At 45.3% G+C, this 23,698-nt stretch overlaps 1 pseudogene; it reads right to left on the bottom strand.

The window, feature by feature from the left end:
- Positions 1 to 5,676: 5,676 nt before the first annotated feature.
- On the bottom strand, positions 5,677 to 7,497 carry LOC146808833 (general transcription factor II-I repeat domain-containing protein 2 pseudogene; annotated as a pseudogene).
- Between the last annotated feature and the right edge of the window lie 16,201 nt (positions 7,498 to 23,698).

The raw sequence follows: 23,698 nt of genomic DNA, 5'->3' as shown, positions 1-23,698 counted from the left end.
CATTTACCCTCCTGCCTCCATTCACGTGTGGGGTCTTTGTAGTTCAGTTTCATGCCAGTGGCTGAGTGCACACTTTTAAAAGTGTTAGCTAATCTGCCTTCAACGGATACAAACCAACCTCCAAGCAGAGGCCAGTGTGACTGTGGTTTCACCAGAGCTTGGCAGCAGCACTAGAAAACAGCCTGCAGTGTAGCATGACCCTCAAGGGCAGCACGCGCATCCCACTGCCTGCCGCACGCTATCCCAGTTCCGAGATGTGCTCTACTGACTCAGCCCCAGCCTTCCCTGACAGTCATTTCTAGTTGGCACAGGTGATTCCAGCAGCAGTGGAGGCAATGTCAGAGCGTGGGGCACGTGGAGCACAGACATTGTTAAAAAGGACAAAAGTATTCTGTATGTATTTTCATTGGTTTTTCACCTTTAGGTACTTAACACAGTTGCACGCACCTTATTGATAAATGCAAAGTCAGGTAATTGGTTACACTCTTTAACATTGTGAAACCTCAACTGGTTAATGCCGTCTTTCTGCAGATGTCTGTCTGAGTTTAAGCAGAGGGAAACAGAATTGAATCCTGGTTGGTGCTGTAGGGAATAGAGACTTGTCTACTTAAAGTGCAGCGAAGTCCCAGTCTGCGAATGAGAAAACACTATGCAACTCATTGATTTTAATGCACACAGTAAGAGATAAGGATCACTCAAAGTGCCACACATTTGACTGCAGTGTGTCACTCCTAAGCACACTGAAATCATGGAAATGTCACACATAAGCAAACTAAAAACTTGGCAGCGATGCTACTCCACTCTGTGCAACGCTACACCCCCCCACTCCCCTCCACTCTACGACACTCTACTCCACTCTATGACACTCTACTCGACTACACTTCATGACTCTCCACTCTGCGACCCTCCACTCTACGACACTCCACTCCACTCTACGACACTCCACACCTCTCCATGCCTCTTTACTCCATTCTATGCCACTCCACTCTACAACACTCTACTCCCCTCCACTTCACAACACTCCACTCTACTACACTTCAGTCTATGCCACTCCACGCAACTTTTACTCCACTCTATGCCACACCACTCTACGCCACTCCACTATACACTGCAACATTTTACTACACTCTATGCCACTCCACTCTACATCACTCTACACCCCTCCACTCAATGAAACTCCACTCTACCTTACTTTACACCACTCCACTCTACTCTTCACTCTCTACGCCATACAATGCCATGACACTCTATTCCACTCCATTCTACATCACTCCACTCCACTCTAGGACACTCCACTCTACGGCACTCCACTCTAGGACACTCCACTCTATGCCACTTTACTTCACTGGATGCAACTCCACTCCATGACTTCTGTTGCCTACTTATTTAGGATTACATTCCTACGTCTTTAACAAGGTCCTCTGCGAATATGCCAACATTTTAAAACTGTAAAGTTGGAGATTTTGTAAAACTAAATCAGGGGCATCTTTTTCCCTATTGACATATATTGAGGCAGATATATATGTAGGTGGGAGACAGTTTAAAAAAGCAAATGTTGGCCTAAAAAAACGTGAGTATCCTGTGTGACAGGGTCTGTTAGAATGTATGCTCTTGCCAGCCGGCAAATGGATCTGACCTCGGTGCAGCCTGAGGCTCAGCAGAGACGTTCAATGTGAATTGCTGCAAAGTCAGCCTCAAATTAAAGGTCGTGTGATGTTAGTCGTGGTGATGGCACCAATATTCTAATGAGTCTTTATTAGAGTATTAAAGAATCCTGGCTATATAATATTTAGGCAACAGCCTACACTAGCACAGTATGGGAGCGGTGAGTAGCCACCCTTTGCTGAACAGGCTGCATTATCAGAATCAAGCTATGCTCTCAAAGATGAGAGATATAAAAACAAATCTGAAGATGGACTTTGTGTTGTAAATGGTTGACTGGAAAGGCATACCCAGCAAAATAAGTCAAAGTGGTTACTTTTGACAAAGGCAAGGATTTTAGTTTTATCTTTAAGAAAGCCTATGTGCTGCACATGTTTACTTTGTGATAAAAAATCTGTAGGCTGCAGAGTGAAGCAGTGGCAATGACATACTTACCAACAGACCTGATTCAGAAAGGAGAGTCCACATTTTTGATGCAAAAAATGGCTTTATTTTAGCTGTTTGTTGCCTGAAATTGGCTTGGCTTCAATATTAATCAATGGGAAAAATCCATTCCCTTATTTTTTAATTTTTGTTTTCCAACTTACCTGTTCTAAAATGTTGCCATGTATGCAATTACTGAATAGCACTGTGTTTTTATGGCAGGCATAAGCACCCTAACATAAAGCACTTCTTAACAAAAAAACATAAGCAAGCAATTAAAATGTAGATGTGTCAGCAAAGTAACTTCATCAAAGAGCACATTCTGTTTGTAGTTCAACAAAATGACTAGCCAAAGCCCCATCACCAAAATCTAATAGGAACAGAAATGGGGAAGTACATCTATTGTAAAGTAATGCCTTGTTCATGATGTTTTTTTCTCAAATTACAGATTTTCTCGGTGCTGTTTTGGGATAGAGCTGGTCCCGCAATACATCTATGCATATGACAATATCTGAATTTAGAAGTGTGTTTCCTGGAAGACAAAATGCAAATCAGTAATGGCAAAAACCTCTGTTTCAAATAAAGCTTCATAAAGATTTTTTTTAAATAAAACCTTTCAAGTTGAATTTGAGAAAGACATGTTTTGGTCGAGCCTACTAGAATGTGAAAGCTGTCGGGCTGCGAAAAACCTATTATGGGCATACCAAGGACTTTCAGTCCGCCAATTGTTTACAATTTGTTACTTTTATTGTTAATTGCATTTGCTTGCTTCTTGTTCAATGAATTTACTTGTCCCAGGTTGTCCATCTTGTATTTGTCCCGCCCCTGGAGCATAGTCTCTTTACCATCTCTCTGTTTGGCTCACTTCCTTCCTTCCATTGTTCAGTGTAAAGGAACATTGTTTCTTTTTAGGTCTTGCCTAACGTTGCAGCGCATGCGCTGCTCGCTTTGCGAGGCATGTAGTATATACTATAGCGTGAAAACTTTCTGGAAGCTCAACCCACTCTCCGCCCATCTTTTTGATTGGCTTACATCCTTAATGCTGCCTTCTGATTGGCTTTAGTCTTGCTAGTCCCTCCTCTTGAAGGCCATGTTGTCATTTGTATCCTTCCCTGGCTATTAGCCCCTTTACTGCAACACTATTTTCTGCCTTGTGTGTCCCTCGCCACCTCCCGCAGTTCATCACTTCTTGCCCTTCCTTAACCCCCCACTCCCGTTTGTGCCTTCTTAAACGCCCGCACTCCCATTTCCAATGTAATACGTATTGCATGGAAAATGCTTGTTTTAAAGTAGTGTGCAGTCATTTACAGGCATGCCCAAGGAAGCCATAATGTACCGGAAGTGACATCCCTGGGGTGCACCGGAAAAAAACCCTCGGTTGCTCCAGAACTCTTGTTTTAGTTTGCAGCTTGTTCGCTTTCTCCTCAGTGCTGTCATCATGGCCCCGGGTTCCGCGCTAAACTGTCGGCATTAGCAACAGGGGCGCCATGCTTAATATTTTAGCAGGCGCCCACTCCGGCACATTAGCAGAAATAGAATCTGATTACAAGAAAAAAAGCAGACCCTGGTCTGTAAAAGGGGCGTCTCCTGTAGATGATGTCTTACATTAATTAACAAATCCTGATTACGTGACACATGTAAAATCCCAGAGACACAGGGGTGCCACCAAGCGCTATATAATTGACATTATTATAATGTATATGTATTTATAATTAAGCATGTTATTTTTACTGTTGAACTTTGAAAATCAAAAGGCCTGAAACGTACACCCACACCGGTTGCTGGCCACACCACAAGTTGTCTGTAGTTTTATTTCCTGCTTCCTTGGAGGAGCTGTAATTGGTGCAGGCTGCGGGCCCACCTTTTCTCTACAGGCACGGTGTGTAAGCTGCTGCCATGCCTGTGTGTTTTGCTGCATATGACCCAGGGCACTCCTGGAGTCAGGGGCGCTCGGAGCTCTGGGACCCTCATAGTCTGGGCTCAAGACAACTGACAGGAACTGCTCCCCTCGCCCCCGCCCCACTCCACCGCTGCAGTAAGGGCTTTGTCTTTATCTCTGGGCGCGTGTGCGTTGATATACAGACCGCTTTATGTTGGTGGGGATACCATGGAGGACTGATGTGCAATTCACTACAGTTTGGAGGGGGAGGGACCTCTCATATGCGGGCCAAACCAAAACATATGGCCGGACTCAGTGAGGGCATATAACAGTGAGCCAACTGGATCTGTGCTCTAAGCGCACTATAAAGACGCATATATCAAATGTGAGTTTATATTGTGTGATTCTGAGATACCTTGTGCATAGTTTTGTTTAAACAACTTGTGTAAAGTAACTGGTGCTCATGTGAAGCGCTCCAGTACCTTCAGGACGATTTTGCGATATATAAAACTGTAATAATAGAAACAAAGCCAAAAACATACACCTTATCTTAATGCAAAGCACTTATTTTTCTGTGGATGTATATACGTAAGTGTCAACGCCCACCCTGTGTAAATTTGATCTGACCAGTTACAGCATGCAACGGTCTTCCTTGGTATCGGTTGTCATTCATGTATATTTTTTTATGATTGGCGCAGCTCATTGGGGGTTAGGGGTGTCAATTTCCTTCCTTGCATTGGGGCTCCCGGTACCCTTCCTATGCCACCGCAGCATGTGCTATTTACCTGGCCAAATATCCTTTGTAACTGGTCCGCTGCAACTCCTACCAGTGACAGTGGCAGGTGTAATACGTTCTGCACTTTGTTAACTGGGACTTGTAAATCTGCGCGTAAATGTAGCACCGTAGGTTACAGCATGCAAACCTCAAAGCATGTTCTGACTGGCGTCTGCATCTCTAGCAGTGCACCTAACACTACAGCACACCTTCATTACTAAATCCTCACATGTGAATACGCAGGTTTTATAGACCGATTAACCAGGTGGCCCTACAACTCTCTAAAATTAAGTGGTCTCTGGCTATTAATGTACTAGTGCAATGCCTTCAACCTGACCGGACTTCTCCGGTGGGTTGGGTAGTGGGAGGGGGGGGGGATGTGTGGGTGTGTGGGGGGGAGGGGTCAAAAATGGGTTGGTATTCTCCTAAAAAACTGCACTGTTTCCAATATAAGTTTGCTTCGGAACTTCTACAAACAATGCTACCCTTTCTTCTTGGATTTCCAGTGCTGGTGCTCTGCTAAGAGAAAAGTAGGGTATGCCCGTGGCTCATGAGCTTTTAGCAATCATTGCAGAGCCCTTGCACTTTAGGGGTGTCAAACTCAAGTCAAATTCATCGGGGGCCGCATCAGCAGTTTGGTCACCCTCAAAGGGCCGGTTGTATCTGTAGGACTATGTGTCCACTCTTTATTATCATAAATTATTGTCACTGCATTCAATTATTACTGTTTTTTGTAATAATGTAAGTAATAACTAGCTCTGAAAGCAGAAACATAGTCAGAATAATGGCAAGTAGATATTCAAATGTACAATTATAGTACAATTTATTGAAAAATGATTTTTGGTAACAGACAGTAATTTTTTTTTTTTTAAACATACAAATATTGCCAAAACACTGTTTATTACACATATGGCAAACACAAGGCATTAACTTTTTTTTAACTTTTCTGACTAGATGGCTGACATCGTTTTCCTGAGGTCAGTCCATCGATGTCTGGCGTTAGGTCTTGTGCTGTAGCAATCCGCAAAACAGCATGGAGGTTATCATCAGTGATGCGTGATCTGAGCTTGGTCTTGTTCAGATTCATGACTGAAAACATCTGTTCACATAGATAGGTGCTCCCAAACATGAACAGAACACGTGCAGCTTGAAGTCGGAGCTGTGGCATCAAAGCAGGGGGGAGGAGACGGTAAAAGTCGTCGACTGTCGCATCCTGGAACTTCGCTTTCAGGCTGCTGTTGCACTGAAGTTCTATTAATTCCATTTGAAGGTGATGTGGTGCACTGTCAACATCGATGTTGAAGGGATTGGCAAAGCTGGTAAAGGTTAAGTTTTGTTCATTAAAGTCAGAAAAGCGTCGATTGAATTCATCAATCAGCCGATTCACTTTGGTACCCAATCGAGCACATGAAAAAGTACCTGGGAATGAGGTTGAGATGCTCTGGCAGATAGGAAAGTGGGCAAGACTGTCTTTTTCAAGCTGTGACTTCCATAGGCGCAGTTTCTCCTGGAAAGCTGTTATTGCCTCATACATTGAGGTTATGACTTGTTTGCGGCCCTGCAGCCTCAGATTCAGTTGGGCGAGATGCTCTGTTATGTCACACAACATGGCAAAATCGCACAGCCAGTTTGGATCTGACAGTTCTGACAAGGGCTTCCCTTTACTTTGCATAAAAAGAGTAATTTCTTCCAAAAGCTCAAAAAATCTCTTGAGAACGGTGCTCCTACTCAGCCACCTTACTTCTGTATGGTATGGCACATCTGTATGTTCCATGCCCACCTCCTTCAAAAATTGTTGGAACTGACGATGATTCAGACACTGTGCACGCAGAAAATTCACTGTTTTCGTGACTGTGGACATTATGTTATCCAGTTGCAGAACCTTGCCACACAGAGCTCCTTGGTGGATAATGCAGTGATAAGTTATCAGCGGCGTGTGGCAATTACTTTTTTGCATTTTCTCTTTTAACAGTCCAACCAAGCCATTTCTCTCTCCACACATTGCTGGAGCGCCATCAGTAGTAAGTCCCACCAACTTTTCCCACGGTAATTTCATTTTATTTACGGATTCCTCCACTGCATTGAAGATGTCCCTCCCAGTTGTTGTCCCATACATGGCGACCACATCCAAGAGCTCCTCACTGACAGACAAGTCTTCCTTCACACCTCTTACAAAAATAGCTAGATGAGCTGTATCAGTATTGTCAGTGCTTTCATCAACAGCTAATGAAAATGCCAGATAACTGCATGCCTCTTCAGCCAACTTTGCTTTAAGATTACAGGCTAGGTCCCTGACTCGGTCTGTGATGGTGTTTCTTGACAAGCTGACATTGTTAAAAGCCTGTCTCTGCTCAGGGCACACCTGTTCACATACCTTCAGCATACACTGCTTTACAAATGCACCTTCTGAAAAGCACTTTGAAGCTCGCGCAATTTCTTCAGCCACAAGATAGCTGGCTTTCACTGCTGCATCATTTTTCGCTGTCATTTTTGCAAAAATATTCCGTTGAGAATGCAGGCTACCTTTTAATTCTTGGACCTTTTGTTGCTTTTCCTGGTGGCTAAGGTTAGCAAATTTGGCTCCATGTTTGGTCTCAAAGTGCCGGCGTAAATTGTATTCCTTCATCACTGCCACTGCCACTGCCTCATAGCAAATAAGACATACCGGCTTGTCTCCATTAATCACAAACATGTATTCACTTTCCCATCTCTCCTGAAATTGCCTTCCCTCTGCATCAACTTTTCTTTTCTTGGACATTTTTGGGTTATTTGATTGTAGTTTATGGTCCCTATACCACTGTAAAGTGACACGGAAGTGGTCAGTATATCCAAAGTTTACCGCTCAGACTTTTAAGCAGAATAATAAGCAGACCCCCCCTCCCCCCCACATACATCATATGTACTTACAGTACAGGAGAGAAGGGTTCAGGCAGCCGTTGGATCTGTCACATCACAGGATGGCATGCGCTCAATATAAAAACAAGTGGAGGTTTCCTGAATGCATGTAAAGTGGAGGTTTCCTGTGTAGAACGGCCGCGCCGCTAGAGGGCAGATGTTCTCTGGCTTGTAGGCTGCCGCGCATGCGCTGAAGTGGCGGCTTTCTTGTGTCAAAAAAAAAAAGCGAGAATAAAAGGTGAAGGCTGGCGGCCGGCGGCGGCTACACGGGTCACATGACGAGGTCTGGCGGGCCGGATTCGGCCCGCGGGCCTTGTGTTTGACACCACTGGACTATACCATTTCCCGCTGAAAGGCAATATTTCTCTCCATGTGTTCCCATACCTGGCGTGTCACGTAGTTTGGTGCTTTCCCTCCTTGTTAAAGAACAGTAGACGTTTCAGCACCCAGGCTAATGTGCCGCATAGCTAAATACATATAAGGTCCCAAAGGCGAGACCCATTGCATTGCAAATGCTTGTTGATTAAGCACTCTTTGAGTGTTCATGGGCTTTTCAGCTGTCTCCCTCGTGTGTTTCTCTTCCTCCTGTGCTTCACCCCCGTGCTCGATGTTGGTCTCTCGCTTGTGTGCTTCTTTCTTCCTCTCCCCCACACACCTCTAGTTTTATTTAATGCCCCCCCCCCGCCCTCTACCTGTTGCTTCCTCCCGTTCTTTTCTCCATTGCACCCCAAACCCCTTGAAGACCTATTACTTTAAACATGATTTGTATATTTTGAAGGGCCTGGCAGCTTCTTTTTGCTGTTGGGCTGCTCTGTAGTGCATTAAGTGCTCCCACACATAAAAAAAAAAGAGGAAAAGTTCATTTATCGATCTATGTGTCGTCCTCCTTCTTGGATCAGTAAATAAAAACATCAATGAAAAGGGTGCCTGCATCATGGCACCCATGGCATGACAATGGTGTGCACATACGTGGTGATGTATGTGCTCATATGTTATGGTGCATGCGCATGTTGGCATCATGACACAATCACAGGCAACGGTCATGTCGACTCAGATTTTTTATTGTTATTATTTATTCTTTTATCCGATGCTGCACAGCAACACATTTTGCTTTTCCTCCAGTGCTGCGTAGCATCGGCAAAGAGCATTGTAGCATTATAGGTCAACTAGGTGAGACCTTTTGGCTATGCCAGTGCTTGTTTCATTTCTCTATGCGTTTCGGGAATCAAGTTCCATTCATCAGGGACATTACTCAGTTATTTTTAGAAGTAAACACACTCAGACAATTAGTTTAAAAGCCTCAATGGCCCACGATAGTGGCATTCCATCTCTCTCAGCGTCACATAGTTCACGCCCCCACCATGATCTAATATCCACGTATTTCATCCCAGCCAATAGCAAGACCTCCACTGGCAAACGCCGCTGCTGTTCAAGGGCTCCATTTACCACGCAGGGCTGCTGTCTTTTGCGTTGTGTAGACCCGGAGGGGGTGTGGCTACTTCCTTTAAAGCATGTTGGCCATTCCAGAGGGTCTCATCTGAAGAGAATTCTTCTGTGAAATGTTCTAGGTTTTATGAAACAAAACATGGAAGTCACGTTTGTAGTTAAGTTTGTCTGGGGTCATAGTGCGCAGACACCTCATCTTCCAAAGTTTTCTTTGTAACAAACACATTCTGCAAATGACCCCCGCAGGGCGAGCACATTCATGAATGTTTCATTGTGCACCTGAACGTTGTATGTGAACGGTGGCATTTCACACAGGGCACACCCAGCTCTGAGGCAGCAGAGGGCTGTACAATGCATGAGGGGTTGGGAGCTGTACGTCAAGTAGGGATCACACAAACACATTTTATGCGCATTACATTTCACGTTTATTTAGGCAACAGGACTTTCCGTTTTGCACAGAATCTCATGATGTTGAGTCCAAGGTCCAGGCAGGGATTTAAGCCTTGGGCCACAGGTTCCAAGGCCAGAAGCTCTAGCCACTAAGCCACATCTCCTCCCATTGTGTAACATGCAAAGTCTTGCAAGAGCAGATTTCAAGTCTTCATCACGAATCGTGGATTTAATCTCACAAATCCTGTTTTTCACTCTCTGCATTGCTTGTCCTACACTCGTTTTCCTGCTCAGGATTTGATTGCATGAACACAGTTTGTGAATCACATGTCATATCACATGGCTTGTGATAGTCTCCCAGATTTCAGATGGGTAATAAATGCATCCTGAATATTATTGTTGTTGTGTATCCTTCTAAGACAGGGATATGTCCCTGTTAGTGATGTACCCAGACAAACCTTTATCTGGATAAGCCCACCCGTACCAGCATGCCCTTAAATAGGTCTTATATGTATATATTGCTATAGGTTTGTTATGACAAATCACTGGCAGCTCCGTGTCGTGGGATATTCCAATGTCTCAGAGTAATGTTACATATTTGAAAACTGCGTGTATCGTAGAGAATGATTCATTTAAATATATATTTGTGCTTATGGTTATGTGATTCAAAGATCGGTTCTTTCCGAACATTGGAGATCTTAACATCTACTAGCTGTAAAATTAAGTTGGAATAATCTCTTTCAAATGTTTTTGTCATTTCATGTTCTCTTGACTGGATGTTGCATCATCTGAGACTGGGTGTCACATACATAGTTATTGGCTGGAAGATAAATCCTGGGGGCGCGATTCACAGAACTAACTTCAGACAAAATCCCAAACTTACTACTTTTGGTATTCACAGAAGTTAGGATTTTGTCTTAAGTTTGTCTTAAGACTAACTTAAGACAGACTTAAGACAGTCTTAAGACAGACTTAAGACAGACTTAAGACAGACTTCAGACAGACTTAAGACAGACTTAAGACAGTCTTAAGACAGTCTTAAGTCTGTCTTAAGTCTGTCTTAAGACTGTCTTAAGACTGTCTTAAGACTGTCTTAAGTTTGTCTTAAGACTGTCTTAAGTCTGTCTTAAGTCTGTTTTAAGACAAACTTAAGACAAAATCCTAATTTCTTTGAATACCAAAAGTAGTAAGTTTAGGATTTTGGTTTAACCCCTTCGACGCTCATGACGGAACGGTTCCGTCATGAGCGTCGCCCGCGCAGGTAACGGTCAGCACAGCGGGGGAATCCGCCCCGCATGGAAGGGGTTAAGTTAGTTCTGTGAATCGGCCCCTAGATATTTATTTATTTATATAGGTTTTATATATCACTAGCTAGACCGTAGGTATCAGAGCGCTTTACATAATAATGAACAAGACAATAATCAGGCCGCTGAGCATATGATGTGAGACATATTAGATTTCAAATCCACACAAAATATATACAGGGAAAAAAGTTAGGCAATGAGGGTGGTTACCATATGTGGTCAATGAGCACAGTATGAGTTAAGGGAGAGAAAGACATAATAGACAGTAGAGAAACACAAAACAAAAATAACTGACTGTTTTTAGTCTTTAGAAAGAGAGAACATTTAAGCATAGTTCAGTATGCTTCTGTGTTAAAGTATTTGTGGAGGAGATGGAGTTTCAGGTCTCTTTTGAAGCAGGAGAAGGAGGGGTTGCATCGAAGATCTCAGGGGAGAGAGTTCCAAATGCTGGGTGCGTTTCCAGAAAAAGAGCGAGTCTGGGTTTATTTCTTTTTAGCTTGGGAGGAACGAGAAGAAGTGTGTTGGAACTTCTCAGAGTTCTGGTTCTTCCTGCTTTTGTGAGTTTGTTGTCTAAATAGTCAGGGGTATGAGAATGAAGGGCTTTGTGGGTGATGCAGGCAGTCTTTTAAGTACATCTTCCTTCGATGGGAAGCCAGTTGAGGATCTTGAGGTCTGGTGTGATGTGTTCATACCACCTAACACCTGTTATGAGCCGGGCAGCCATGTTTAGAGCTTATCTAAGGGGGGGCGAGATGAGTTTCCGGGGTCCCTGTGAGGATGGCTTTACCATAGTCCAGTTTGGAAAGGACAAGAGATTATACTACCATCTTGAAATCATCAAAGGAATGAAAGGTTTAATTTTTTTAGGTGTTTTAGTGTGTAAAGTTTTTGATCTGATCCTTCATTGCCATGTTTTTGTCCAGGGTGAAGCCTAAGGATTTTGCAGAATTGGAAAGAGTGAGAGAACAATTTAGTGCATTCAGGTTGTTGAGCCAGTCTTGGATTGGTAGATGGCTACTTTTGGGGGGAGAACAGTATTACTTCTGTTTTGTTGGGGTTTAACTTTAGGTGGTTGGAGTTAAACCAAGATTGTATCTTCCTCAGTGTGGCGTTGGGATGTAGTTGATTTTGTAATAGAGTCGGGTGTCGTCGGCATAGAGGTGATATTTGATCCCTGCTTGCTTCAGGATGGTAGTAAGAGGTTCCATGAAGGGACTGAAAAGGGAAGGGGAGAGAATTGAACCCTGGGGCACACCAAGTGAAATAGGTGTGATAGACAAGAGTTGATTTTGATTTTTTGCAATGGGTGTTGAATGTAAGACGAAAAACATTTCAGAACTGTGCCATTGATACCAGAGCAGATCTTCAGTGATTCCAGTAAGGCTGGGTGATTTATGGTATCAAAAGCCGCTGATAAGTCTTTTAGGGTGATTACATGTCGCAAGAGTTTTAATCAGTTGGTCATAAATTAGTAACCAATCAATTGGACTTAATGTCAGTTTTATGGAATGATGTGTTATCTTGAAAAATTCAGAAAAGTCCTGGTTTTTGTCTTCCCTACCATATCATATGGCAAAAATATTTTGCATATACCTACCCCTTATTAAGGATTTTTTTTCTGCCATTGCGTGTTTTCAAGAATATGTTCCTTCACAAAAACATGCATGAAGATATTTTGTTGTCATGGAGTCTTTCTGCTGTCTGTGTTCGTGCTGAGTGTTTAGACATAATACTCATGAATTAAGTTGAAATAAATGTGAAAGGTTATTAGATGTATACCTTGAAGTATGAATTCTTATGGCAAGTGAATATCAGACGGGAGTTTTATATCTTTTTGAATAGCAGCCATTCTTTCCATACATGTTTTAGCGCCATAAATAATTGATACATATTATGAGAAGAGTGTATTGCTAGGTACAAAATCAATTTTAAGTGCACTTAAAAGTTTCAAAGTGTTTAATTTGTAAGTGCACTCAAAAATTGTGTGGTCTTTCAGTAGTGATGGTATGAATTGTAAGTAGTGTTACAAGTAGAAATCAATGATTGCTGCCAATTAAACTGCAAAGTGGCTCATTTCCAGGACATAGGAGTAGGTCACTGACATTCTTGTGTATCTTTGGTAAGCAATATGATATAGGCATTCTAGGATGTTTAGTTTGTATGATGAGTTATGTCAGTGTGTCAATGATACCTGCAGCACTTGCTGTTAGGACCACTTTTTCACAGTCTCCTGTGGCTCGATAGTAGGATTATGATTGAAATGTAGATAATAATTAAACGCTAAGTACTGAAGCCTTCTTCAAATGTACACTTGTCAATCCATGATCACAATTCCTCCACCCTTATTTGCTTCTTTAAGTACCACTGCTTGAGCTCTTGACAAAGATTGCATCATCCGTTTTCCTGTTTGGTCATATTAGTAACTTTAGTGTTTCCACAGGAAGTTTTCCTTTGTTCCATGGTTACTGCTCGTTCGAATGATTGGATGCTTTCGTTAACAATGGAAGATTGAAATTGATTTTGTGGTTTGAAAATCAGTTTTACTTAGTTAAGTCTTCATGTTTGCTTGGGGAAATAGAACTTTCCTACATAATGTATATATATTATTTCAATACAAATCATGGTATTTGTTAGAAATGGCGTTTCTGGTTGGCTAGGGCGTACACCTAAGCCAGGCAGAACCTACCACTCTAGTCAGGGTAAGGAAGTTACACACCCAAGATAACCCCTGCTCACCCCCTTGGTGGCTCAGGTATGCACCTAAGCCATGCAGAACCCACCTCTCTATTCAGGGTAAGGGAGTTTCTCTACCCAAGATAACCCCTGCTCACCCCCTTGGTAGCTTAGCAGAGCAGTCAGGCTTATCCCAGAGGCAACGTGTAAAGCAGTGACACACTAGGCACACCACAAAAGAAACTTCGCAGAAGGTTATATAAAAATATCCTTTGTATTATCCATAAAAACACATTAGAACACAATCACATATATATCACTGTGCCACCAGGCACTTGCCATGACTTCACACAGGATCACATAAATCACTTGGCCAATCGGGCCATTGTCACAACAGTCCAGTTAGGAGGATCAGTAACTACTGGGAGGATTACACTTAGCATAAAGACATCAAGCACAACCAACATCATCAGCAGTGCACCATAGTAAGTACTAGTGGAGTGCACACATTAGCAACCTCAGGCCAACAGTAGGCATATCACCACATATATCCACATCAGTGCCTAATCAGCAGTATGCAGAAAATACCACAGTCATAATTTACCCCATAGGCATATTTGTTATCACCGCCTCCCCAAGGTGATAGGGCATCTCACTCTTGGGCCTCTATTCAGGAATGCGGAACGGTATTAAGAAATAATGCCTTCTGGATGTGGAGAGACCTCACTCAGTCCCCCTGCACATGAGAAATGGCCCCCGGCAGCCTCACAGGCATGCGTCGTAGCTGCAGACACAATTGCATGGGGACCAACGGCAGGCATGGGAGACCTTCCCTGATCTTGTGCGTCGACTGGGGACGGAAGCCAGCACCTTGCTTCCCTTCCTCCGCACCGGCTCCAAATGGACAATGCCCCCACCCCACAGAGACTGGAACCACACTCAGTGGCTGCCCGTGAATTGGCCAGGTGACGCAGTCGCCATGGCAATCCGGCTCACCTCTGCAAGGGCAAAGTTGTTGGCCAGCCTCGGGAAGTCTCCGGTCGGACCTCACCGGGCCAGGAAGGCACGGAGTGATGTTTCCACTCCCTTGCTGACCTCCTGCAGACCACAGCTGATGGGAGCCCATGAGGCTCCACTGGACGGACCACAGCTGCATCCACTTCAGCTTCAGAAGGAACACGACCCACCACCACCAACAACAGGCCGCACGCAGAAGCTGGAACAAGATCACTGCCGATCAGCTCGCCGCATCCCTGAGCCAGGACCCCCCCGTATGCTCAGCGAACCCCAGCCAGGCCGCCAGCAACCTCACGAGGTGGATCAGCAGATGCGCCGATGACCTCGCCCCCCTGAGGACCCCACCCAGTAGACCCGGCAGTAAGAAAGCACCATGGTTCACCGACGAACTCAAGAGCTCCAAGAAGAACTGCCGAGCCCTCGAGAGAACCTGGCGCAGAGACCCAACACCAGACAACATGACCACCCTCAAACTCGCCACTCGAAAACACCACCAACTGATCCACGCCACCAAGAAAACTGCATTCAAGGAACGACTGGACAACAACGCACACAACAGCAAGCAACTCTTCAACATCGTCAGAGAGCTCTCCAACCCCAACGCCGGCAACAATGACATCACCCCATCACAAGACCTCTGCAACTCCCTCGCCGCCTACTTCCACAACAAGATCGCAGACATACACAACAGCTTCAGCACAGAGCCGACGAACCCCACGACCGCAACGGCACCCCCCACCACCATCCTCCACGCCTGGAACCAGATCAACACCGAAGAAACGCAACGCACAATGAACTCCATCCACTCCGGATCCCCAACCGACCCCTGCCCCCACCACATCTACAACAAGGCCGACACCATCATTGCACCCCACCTACGAGACATCATCAACACCTCCTTCGACACCGCTACCTTCCCGGAGAGCTGGAATCACGCCGAACTCAGCGCTCTACTGAAGAAACCAGCAGCAGACCCCACCGACCTCAAAAACTACCGCCCCAACTCGCTCCTCCCGTTTCCAGCCAAAGTCATCGAGAAGACCGTCAACAAGCAGCTGGCCACCTTCCTCGAGACGAACGGATCCCTCGACATTACGCAGTCTGGCTTCCGGGCCAACCACAGCACCGAGACCGCCCTCATCGCAGCCACCGATGACATCCGGGCCCTGCTCGACAACGGGGAGACCGCGGCCCTCATCCTCCTGGACCTCTCCGCGGCATTCGACACTGTCTGCCACCGCACCCTAGTGCAGCGCCTCGACAGCGTCGGAATCCAAGAGAAGGCGCTAGAATGGATCATCTCCTTCCTCGCCGGAAGGACACAGAGAGTCCGCCTCCCCCCGTTCAGATCAGAAGCCACCGAAGTCATCTGCGGCGTCCCCCAAGGCTCCTCGCTCAGCCCCACCCTCTTCAATGTCCACATGAGCCCCCTCGCGGCCATCGCACGCCAACACAACCTCAACATCATTTCGTACGCCGACGACACCCAGCTGATCCTCTCCCTCACCAACGACCCCGCCACAGCCAGAGCCAACCTACACGAAGGGATGAAAGATGTAGCCGAATGGATGAAGAACAGCCGCCTGAAACTAAACGCAGATAAGACGGAAGTCCTCATCCTGGGATCATCACCTTTCGCCTGGGACGACTCCTGGTGGCCCCCCGCCCTGGGCAGCGCACCCAAACCTTCGAACCACGCACGCAACCTGGACTTCATCCTGGACTCCTCCCTCTCATTGACCAGACAAGTCAACGCCGTCTCCTCGTCGTGCTTCAACATTCTGCGCATGCTTCGAAAGATCTTCCGGTGGATCCCCACCGAGACCAGGAAGACGGTTACACAGGCCCTCGTCACCAGCCGACTGGACTACGGCAACGCCCTATACGCCGGAACGACTGCCAAACTCCAGAAGAGACTCCAGAGGATCCAGAACGCCTCAGCAAGACTCATCCTCGACATCCCCCGACACAGCCACATCTCCGAACACCTGAGAAACCTGCACTGGCTCCCAGTCAACAAGAGAATAACGTTCTGACTCCTCACCTACGCACACAAAGCCCTACACAACCAAGGCCCGAGATACCTGAACAATCGCCTCAGCTTCTACACACCCACACGCCAGCTTCGCTTGACCAACCACGCCCTCGCCGCCATCCCCCGCATCCGAAGAGCCACCATGGGAGGAAGATCGTTCTCCTACCTGGCCGCCAAGACATGGAACTCCCTCCCGACCCACCTCCGACAGACGCAAGACCACCTCGCCTTCAGGAAGCAACTCAAGACCTGGCTGTTCGAGCAGTAGCGGACCCCCCCCCCTCCCCAAGCGCCTTGAGACCCTCCGGGTGAGTAGCGCGCTATACAAATGCCTTGATTGATTGATTGATTGCTTACTCTCGCTGTCGGGCCCCGCCCACAACCAGGCACAGCCTGTGCTTGACTTCCGGTGGCTTCTCTCTTCCCGGCAAAAGAAATGTAGGGTAGGCTCCCTCCCGAACTTTGGACCTGCGGCGTTCTCGCCGGCTTTTGGAGGCATGGCTGGGAAATGCTGAAAACTCTGGCTGGCCCCCAAGTTGCCCAGCAATGCTCGTGGCTCCCTTGTGCTGGTTTCGCTTACGAGCGGCAGCGATGACACAGGCAAATTACCCTCAGGCTCTGCATACCCAGGGGTGGGGCTCTGCCCAGAATTCCACGGCAGCGTTACCCGCTCCTTTGGGATTTCAAGGAGCGTGAAGCACCAAGGATCGGGAAAAACTAGGGGACCCTCGCCAGAGCTTCCCCAAAGCAAAGGGGAGGCACACCAACTGAATCAAGCGCTCACTTTGCGTTAAGTTTTCAAGTACGGCAGTGCAGGATCCCAAGCCCTGACAGATCACTGGGGCAGAGGACAGGGCCCAGGCAGGCCATCACACAGTGTCACCTAGCAGAGGGAGTGTCCTCTCAGCCATCCAGCAGGCAGCAGATAGTCCCAGACGGCGGTACCTCCTGGCCCACAGCCGTCCTCTGGCAGTCCATGAAGTATCTTCTTCTTTCAGTTCCCAGACATGGGGTTACAGCCCAAGGACTTATAGTCCAAATGCCTTTGTTCTCCCCTGGCACAGGGCTCTGAGCCCTGTCCAAACCAGTTCTGGGGGCACTTTAAAATTACATTTGCAAGTGGACAACACTCCCCATTCACAGTGTAAGGTTTGGCTCCAAACACACTACGGGGAACAGAGCCATCATTGGAGAACGTAGGCACAGCCCTATTCAGGTGCAGGTGCTACTCCTCCCACCACTCCAAATGCAGACCAGGCCTATTCAGCCTAGCGCTGAGTCACCCAGGCAGGGCAGGACACACGTGACCCCCCCAGGAACTGGCTGGAGTGAATGCACGTCCCATCTCCCCTGTCAGTCAGAACCAGATGGACAATACACATCAGGCAGGCACAAAGACACATAGCACACAGAAATGCCCACTTCTAAAAGTGGCATTTCTAAAACAGTAATAATAAATCCGCTTTCACCAATAAGCAGGATTTATCACTACTATTCCAAATACCAAACTTGATCATGCTACCCGGGTCCCGAATCCTGGAAATAACTGTACGAGTGCATTTTTGACTTTTTTTTATATCAAGTGCTTTAAAAGTTTTCTAGCTAGGATCAGTTCCCCCATGCACTTTGTGGGCACCTGTGTGTTTGTGGGCATCTTCTAATGCCTATGCCTGTCCTTCCAGCGTCGCTCACTTATCTTTTCTGATTTTATTGAGGTGGGAGGAGAGAGCTAAAAGGGCCTTTGTGACCATTGCTTTGAGCGTTTCCCACATTAGTGAGATGGGGGTGTCTACTGTGTTGTTACTTTGAAGGAATTGCTGGATAGCAGCTCGTATTTCCTTTCAAGCGTTTTCATGGGCAAGGAGTTTGTCGTTGGGTCTCCATGGCAAGCTGGGCGTGGGTGACTTGGGAGTTTTAAAGGCGGGCACAATGGGTGCATGGTCAGATAGCACTGAGATGCCTATGTCAATCTGTGCGGCTGTGGCTGGTATTTGGGGGTATACTAAAAAGTAGTCCAGCCTAGCATACTTCTGGTGCAAGGCAGAGAGAAAGGTGTGCACCCTGAAGGTAGGGTTAAGCGATGGCCAGGCATCGGTCAGGATTAGGGAACCTCTATACCGACCTATTTAATTTTACAAAAGACCTGTTAGGTTCTAATATGCCACAGCACCCCATCTATGATTATCAACCTTGACAAACTTCAGAACATTTTAGTATATCAGTCAGAATTTTCTTTAAAAAATTTAAGAACTTTTTATTATACATATGATTATTTTTATATATTTTTTTGTGTATATACATTTCAATAAAAGTTATTACAAAAATACATATATTTGTGTCAAATTGTATTGCTAAGTTTTCAGAAATCATTTCTTTTAAGTATCATACAATAATACGTAAAGTCAGACATCCCAAAGCAAACTAAGAACTATATCTAATCATTCATTGCCAATATTCACACTCATTCAAACCACATTCTTGCTATTATACACTACACATGCAGCACAGAAGGGAAAACAGATGCGACCCTGTGGTGGGTCCCAAGTTATGGGAGTGTGGTAAATAAAATCTTCTTTACCGGACTGAATTTCATACGGGATCTTAAAATAAAGTAAAATAGCTCAAAATAACAAGAGGCAGAATTCGTGGTATAAGAGTTTCTAAATGGGCTTTATTCCATTCAAAATGGCCGACTCGAGTCGCGGCCTTCAGGTTCCGTCACCGCGAGGGTTCAGGAAGTGAAGTACAATACTTTATTGACAGACATGCATTTTTATAATAAGTACATTACAATGAAACGAATGTAGAAGGCGTAACATTTGATAAGAAAAGTGACATGACAGGTACGTAATCGAAACTAGGCGTAATAAGGAATAAAAGAAACATGATTGGTTAGGATTATCAGACATAGGTGGATCTATAAGATAATACTTGGCATAGATGCGCGCGCAGCAGCATGACGTGTAATTGACGTGCAACTAGGGGGTGAAGGGACTTGACATTTAGCTCTACATGTGGAGACGAGAAGTCTGAGGGGTCAAGTCAACCTAATCCCAAATCATATCTAACATCCTATGTTTAAAGAACTATGTTATCCACAAGGAAGGACTCTCGGACAGAATCTAGTCTATACTGACTGTGTGCGTGCACAAACGCCTAAGTGTCTATATGAGAAGCGAGAGGCAGAAAGCTTTCCATGGCAGCAGGGCTATGAATCACTTGCAGGAGGACGGAAAGGCTGAGTCCTTTGCTTGTGAGCTAAAGGAAATGTTTACCTAAATCACTAGACAGGAATGCATCGGCTGAAGAGCAAAATAGATAATTCGAAGGTGAAATACAGCTTCTTGGCAGGCAGGCGAAAACTGGCCGAGGCAGGCACCGTTAGCTGCACAGGGAGTAGGACAAAGTTCATGGATACAGATGCGAGCTCAAGCTGAAGCTGTCAGAGACAGAGAGCAGGGAAAGGCTTTGAGGACAGAATCGGGCCTACTTGCCTGAACTGTAAAAAATGGAGTAACTTAGCCATATAAAGTCGGTGGCCTTTCATGCTTAGGAATCGAATATCCAGCCCATTGATGGCGGATCTGACAGAGAACATGTCGACGGTAGACACACATATGTTTGCGTCTTCGAAACTGGAACTGGAGGGAACATACATGTACTTGTAACATGCATATAGAACCGTTGGGGTCCAAGATAGGGGACATAACTGATCAGGAAAATCCACATTTCCACATTCCCTCCTTGTCCCCTACTTGCCCTTTAAGAGATATCAATCTTCATCATTCCATCGATTTGCTCATGGAGCATCATTTCTTCTTCCTTCTTCTTCCGGTGTTTTGAACGAGAACTGTGATATGGAATGCATGATGTAGCACACAGACCACAAATCGCTGGTCCACATTGCAGGCATAAACAACAACTGAAGAGCATAAGAAGGCCAATACCTAGGAAGGATAGAACTCTCCATCCCCAGGCCGATATCACACTCCAAAACCACCCGGACCACGTCCAAGTGCCTGGATTCTCGTGTATCTGGCTTACAATCTTATGAAGGCGTGTTATAGCTTTATATACAGATGGCGAATTTTCTGGTATGAATATGCAGCAGCTGGATCCGATGACCCTGCAATCTCCGCCCCTATCGGCCAGGATGACGTCAAGGACAAGACGATTCTGGAGAACAACAATTCTCATCACTGATTGTTCCTCTGTCAGATTGCCTAGGGCGGCTATAGTCTCGTTTACTACAGCTTCAAGAGTCTTGGTGAGTCTGCGTATCAGCTTACTATTTGATATTGTACCTATATAGGGAAAGATACCTTTATTGAAATCTACATACTTGTCCCATGCCGTCTCAGTATAATCGACAACTGGGAGATCTCTTCGCTCTCTATTGTGTACTAAATGAACATTTCGATAATAATCAGGGGGAGCTAGGAAAACAGGTGGCAAAAGGAATGCTATGTAACAGGTACCATCCCAATCTAGAGGCAGACGCATATATGCAGTCTGACCACATATAAAGTAAGAATGGCGAGAAGCTCTAAATGAAGATTTACCTTGATCACTATATTCTACTGTAGTAACGCATTGGCTATGGCCCATGTGTATGGAACCAACTTTTCTTACACATAATTCACCCTTAGCTGGAAATACTGACATAGTGGGCAGAATTAGTTCAACTTCGGATTTGACATTCAAAATCATAAGATTAGGCGTAAAATTACCTAATTTATACACTTCATTTTCTAAATCAGTTCCTGTTCTACTGGGGTGACCCTCCTTATTAGGGTGACAGACTTTGAATAAAACTAGATTCAGATTTCCCCATATCCAATGTTGTTGATAAACTGCTGTGTCTGGGTCTATGGAATTTAATAAACTAAACCATGCTCCACAGGAGCCATTGTGTGTGAACGGATGTGGAAAGAAAGGCAGAACTCCTTTGTTATTCTGATAGGGAGGGAGTCGGCCACACACCCAACAATTGGTGGCATTACTAGTCTGATGGGAATGATGTAACATACTAATGAAGGTGTTGGTGCGCAGCGCAAGTCTATAGGACAACTCATGTGGGGGTAATTCACTAAAAGAATGTTCATCAGTTATATTGAAAGCACGTTTAGAAACAGGATAATACATATGCAACAATATACTTGCAGTAACTATTAAAAAACTCAAGAAAAACAAAATTAATAAAGTCACAATACAGTGGCTACGCAGTAATTTACAATAAGCATGTCGTTTCATTATGATTCTGGACTCTACATCATTCAGACCTAAGGGATACATGTCGGGACAGATTCAACCGCTTCACCTTGGAGAGGACTTAAACAATCAAATCGTCCGACAGTTTGGATCTGGACCTGAGTTTCTGCTTATAGAGTTCGGTGCTACTGGCTTCAGCCAAAGGTAGCTTTGAGTCAATGGGGGAAGACACACGGGGAGTACTGTTTGTGTCAGGAGGAAGTCCATGAAATTTCTTTATATGGCTGGAATGCACCCAGCCCTTTCTCCCTTCGATCTTCACAGCTGTTCTGGTCGTCAGCAGGACCAACTTAGGAAGCCTCCACCTTGGCTCCAGTTGGGTTTTCCGATCGAAATTCCTGACGAGAACATAATCGCCGGGAATTACGTCATGAGGTTTCACCTCGGTGTTGTCGGGAAAAGCTGCGACTACCTGTGAACGACAAGATTGTAGTGCAGACATCAAGGAAGCCAGGTAATCTGTCAGCATATTACAGTCAACATCAGTTATTTTACGGGGTATAGGCGTCCCCCACATATTCGGTGGTCTACCAAAGATCACCTCATAAGGGGATAGCCCTGTTCGAGAGTGTGCTACCATCCTCATGTAAAATAGCGCAACTGGTAAGGCTACTATCCAGTCCACACCTTTTTCCTGACATATTTTAGACAGTCTGATTTTTAAAAGTTGATTATGTCGTTCCACGAGACCTGCTGCCTCGGGGTGTCGGACACAGTGGAATTTCCACTGATATCCCAACAAAAGTGAGACATGTTTCATTAATTCGGATGCGAAAGGCTGGCCGTTATCTGAATATACAACACGTGGTAAACCGTACCGTGGGAAGAATTCTCGAACTAGCTGCTTGGCAGTAGTCGGGGCAGTGTAATCTGATACGGGATACGCCTCTGTCCAACGGGAGAGAGCGCAGACAACTACGAGAACATATTTGAATCCTCGACAACGTTCCATCTGAATATAATCCATCTGGAGGACTTCAAAAGGATGGTCAGGAGGCTGAAATCCACCCTGCTCTACGGGAACACTCTTTCCTGGATTAAACTGACAACATATCATACAGGTACGAACTTTTTGTTTAGCTGCTGCTCCTAAATGTTTGTTGAACCAAATGTGCTGAATGCTGTCTAGCATAGCCTTCTCTCCTAAATGTGCTGGACTGTGAACTGTAGCTATAATGGCTTGAACCATGGAATCAGGGAGAAACCATACAGATTTCTCCTTCGTCATCCATCCTTGATCTGTCTGGATCCCTCCTAGTTCAGTCCACTTCTTTATTTCTTCTGCTGTGGCATGTGTCTGTATGTCAATTACGTCAAGTGCGGGATCCTTAATTGTCATACACTGTGTTGGTGTCTGAACTATTGGCTTTGTCATGTCTAATGTGCGATTCTGAGCAGTCTGTTTGGCTGTTCTGTCAGCTAAATCATTGCCTTGAGAAATGGTATCAGTAACCTTCGTGTGTGCTTTACATTTCATAATCGATATAGCAGTGGGTAGATGTATTGCATCTAACAAAGCATGAATGAGGGGTCCGTGCTGAATGTGGGCACCATGGGAAGTTAAATAACCTCTCTCTCGCCACAGCACGCCGAAGTCGTGTACAACTCCGAATGCATAACGTGAGTCAGTGTATATATTAACTTTCTTATTTGTGGCTTGAATACAGGCTTGTGTTAGAGCAATAAGTTCTGCTGCTTGGGCTGACAAAGTATCTATACAATTTGTCTCAATAACTTCAGTGTCTGTTGTGACTGCATACGCGGCCACTAAATCTCCTGTACTTGTTCTCATGCACGATCCGTCTACATACAACGTCAGGTCTGGATCTAACAATGGAACGTCTGTCAAGTCTTGTCTAGGTTTCGTCTTTATTTCAATGATTTCAACACAATCATGAGCTAGTGGGTCTGTTCCAATTACAGGTAAT

Source organism: Triturus cristatus, chromosome 7, assembly GCF_964204655.1.
Source record: "Triturus cristatus chromosome 7, aTriCri1.1, whole genome shotgun sequence".
Lineage (NCBI taxonomy): Eukaryota > Metazoa > Chordata > Amphibia > Caudata > Salamandridae > Triturus > Triturus cristatus.
This window is presented reverse-complemented; position numbering and strand designations above follow the sequence as displayed.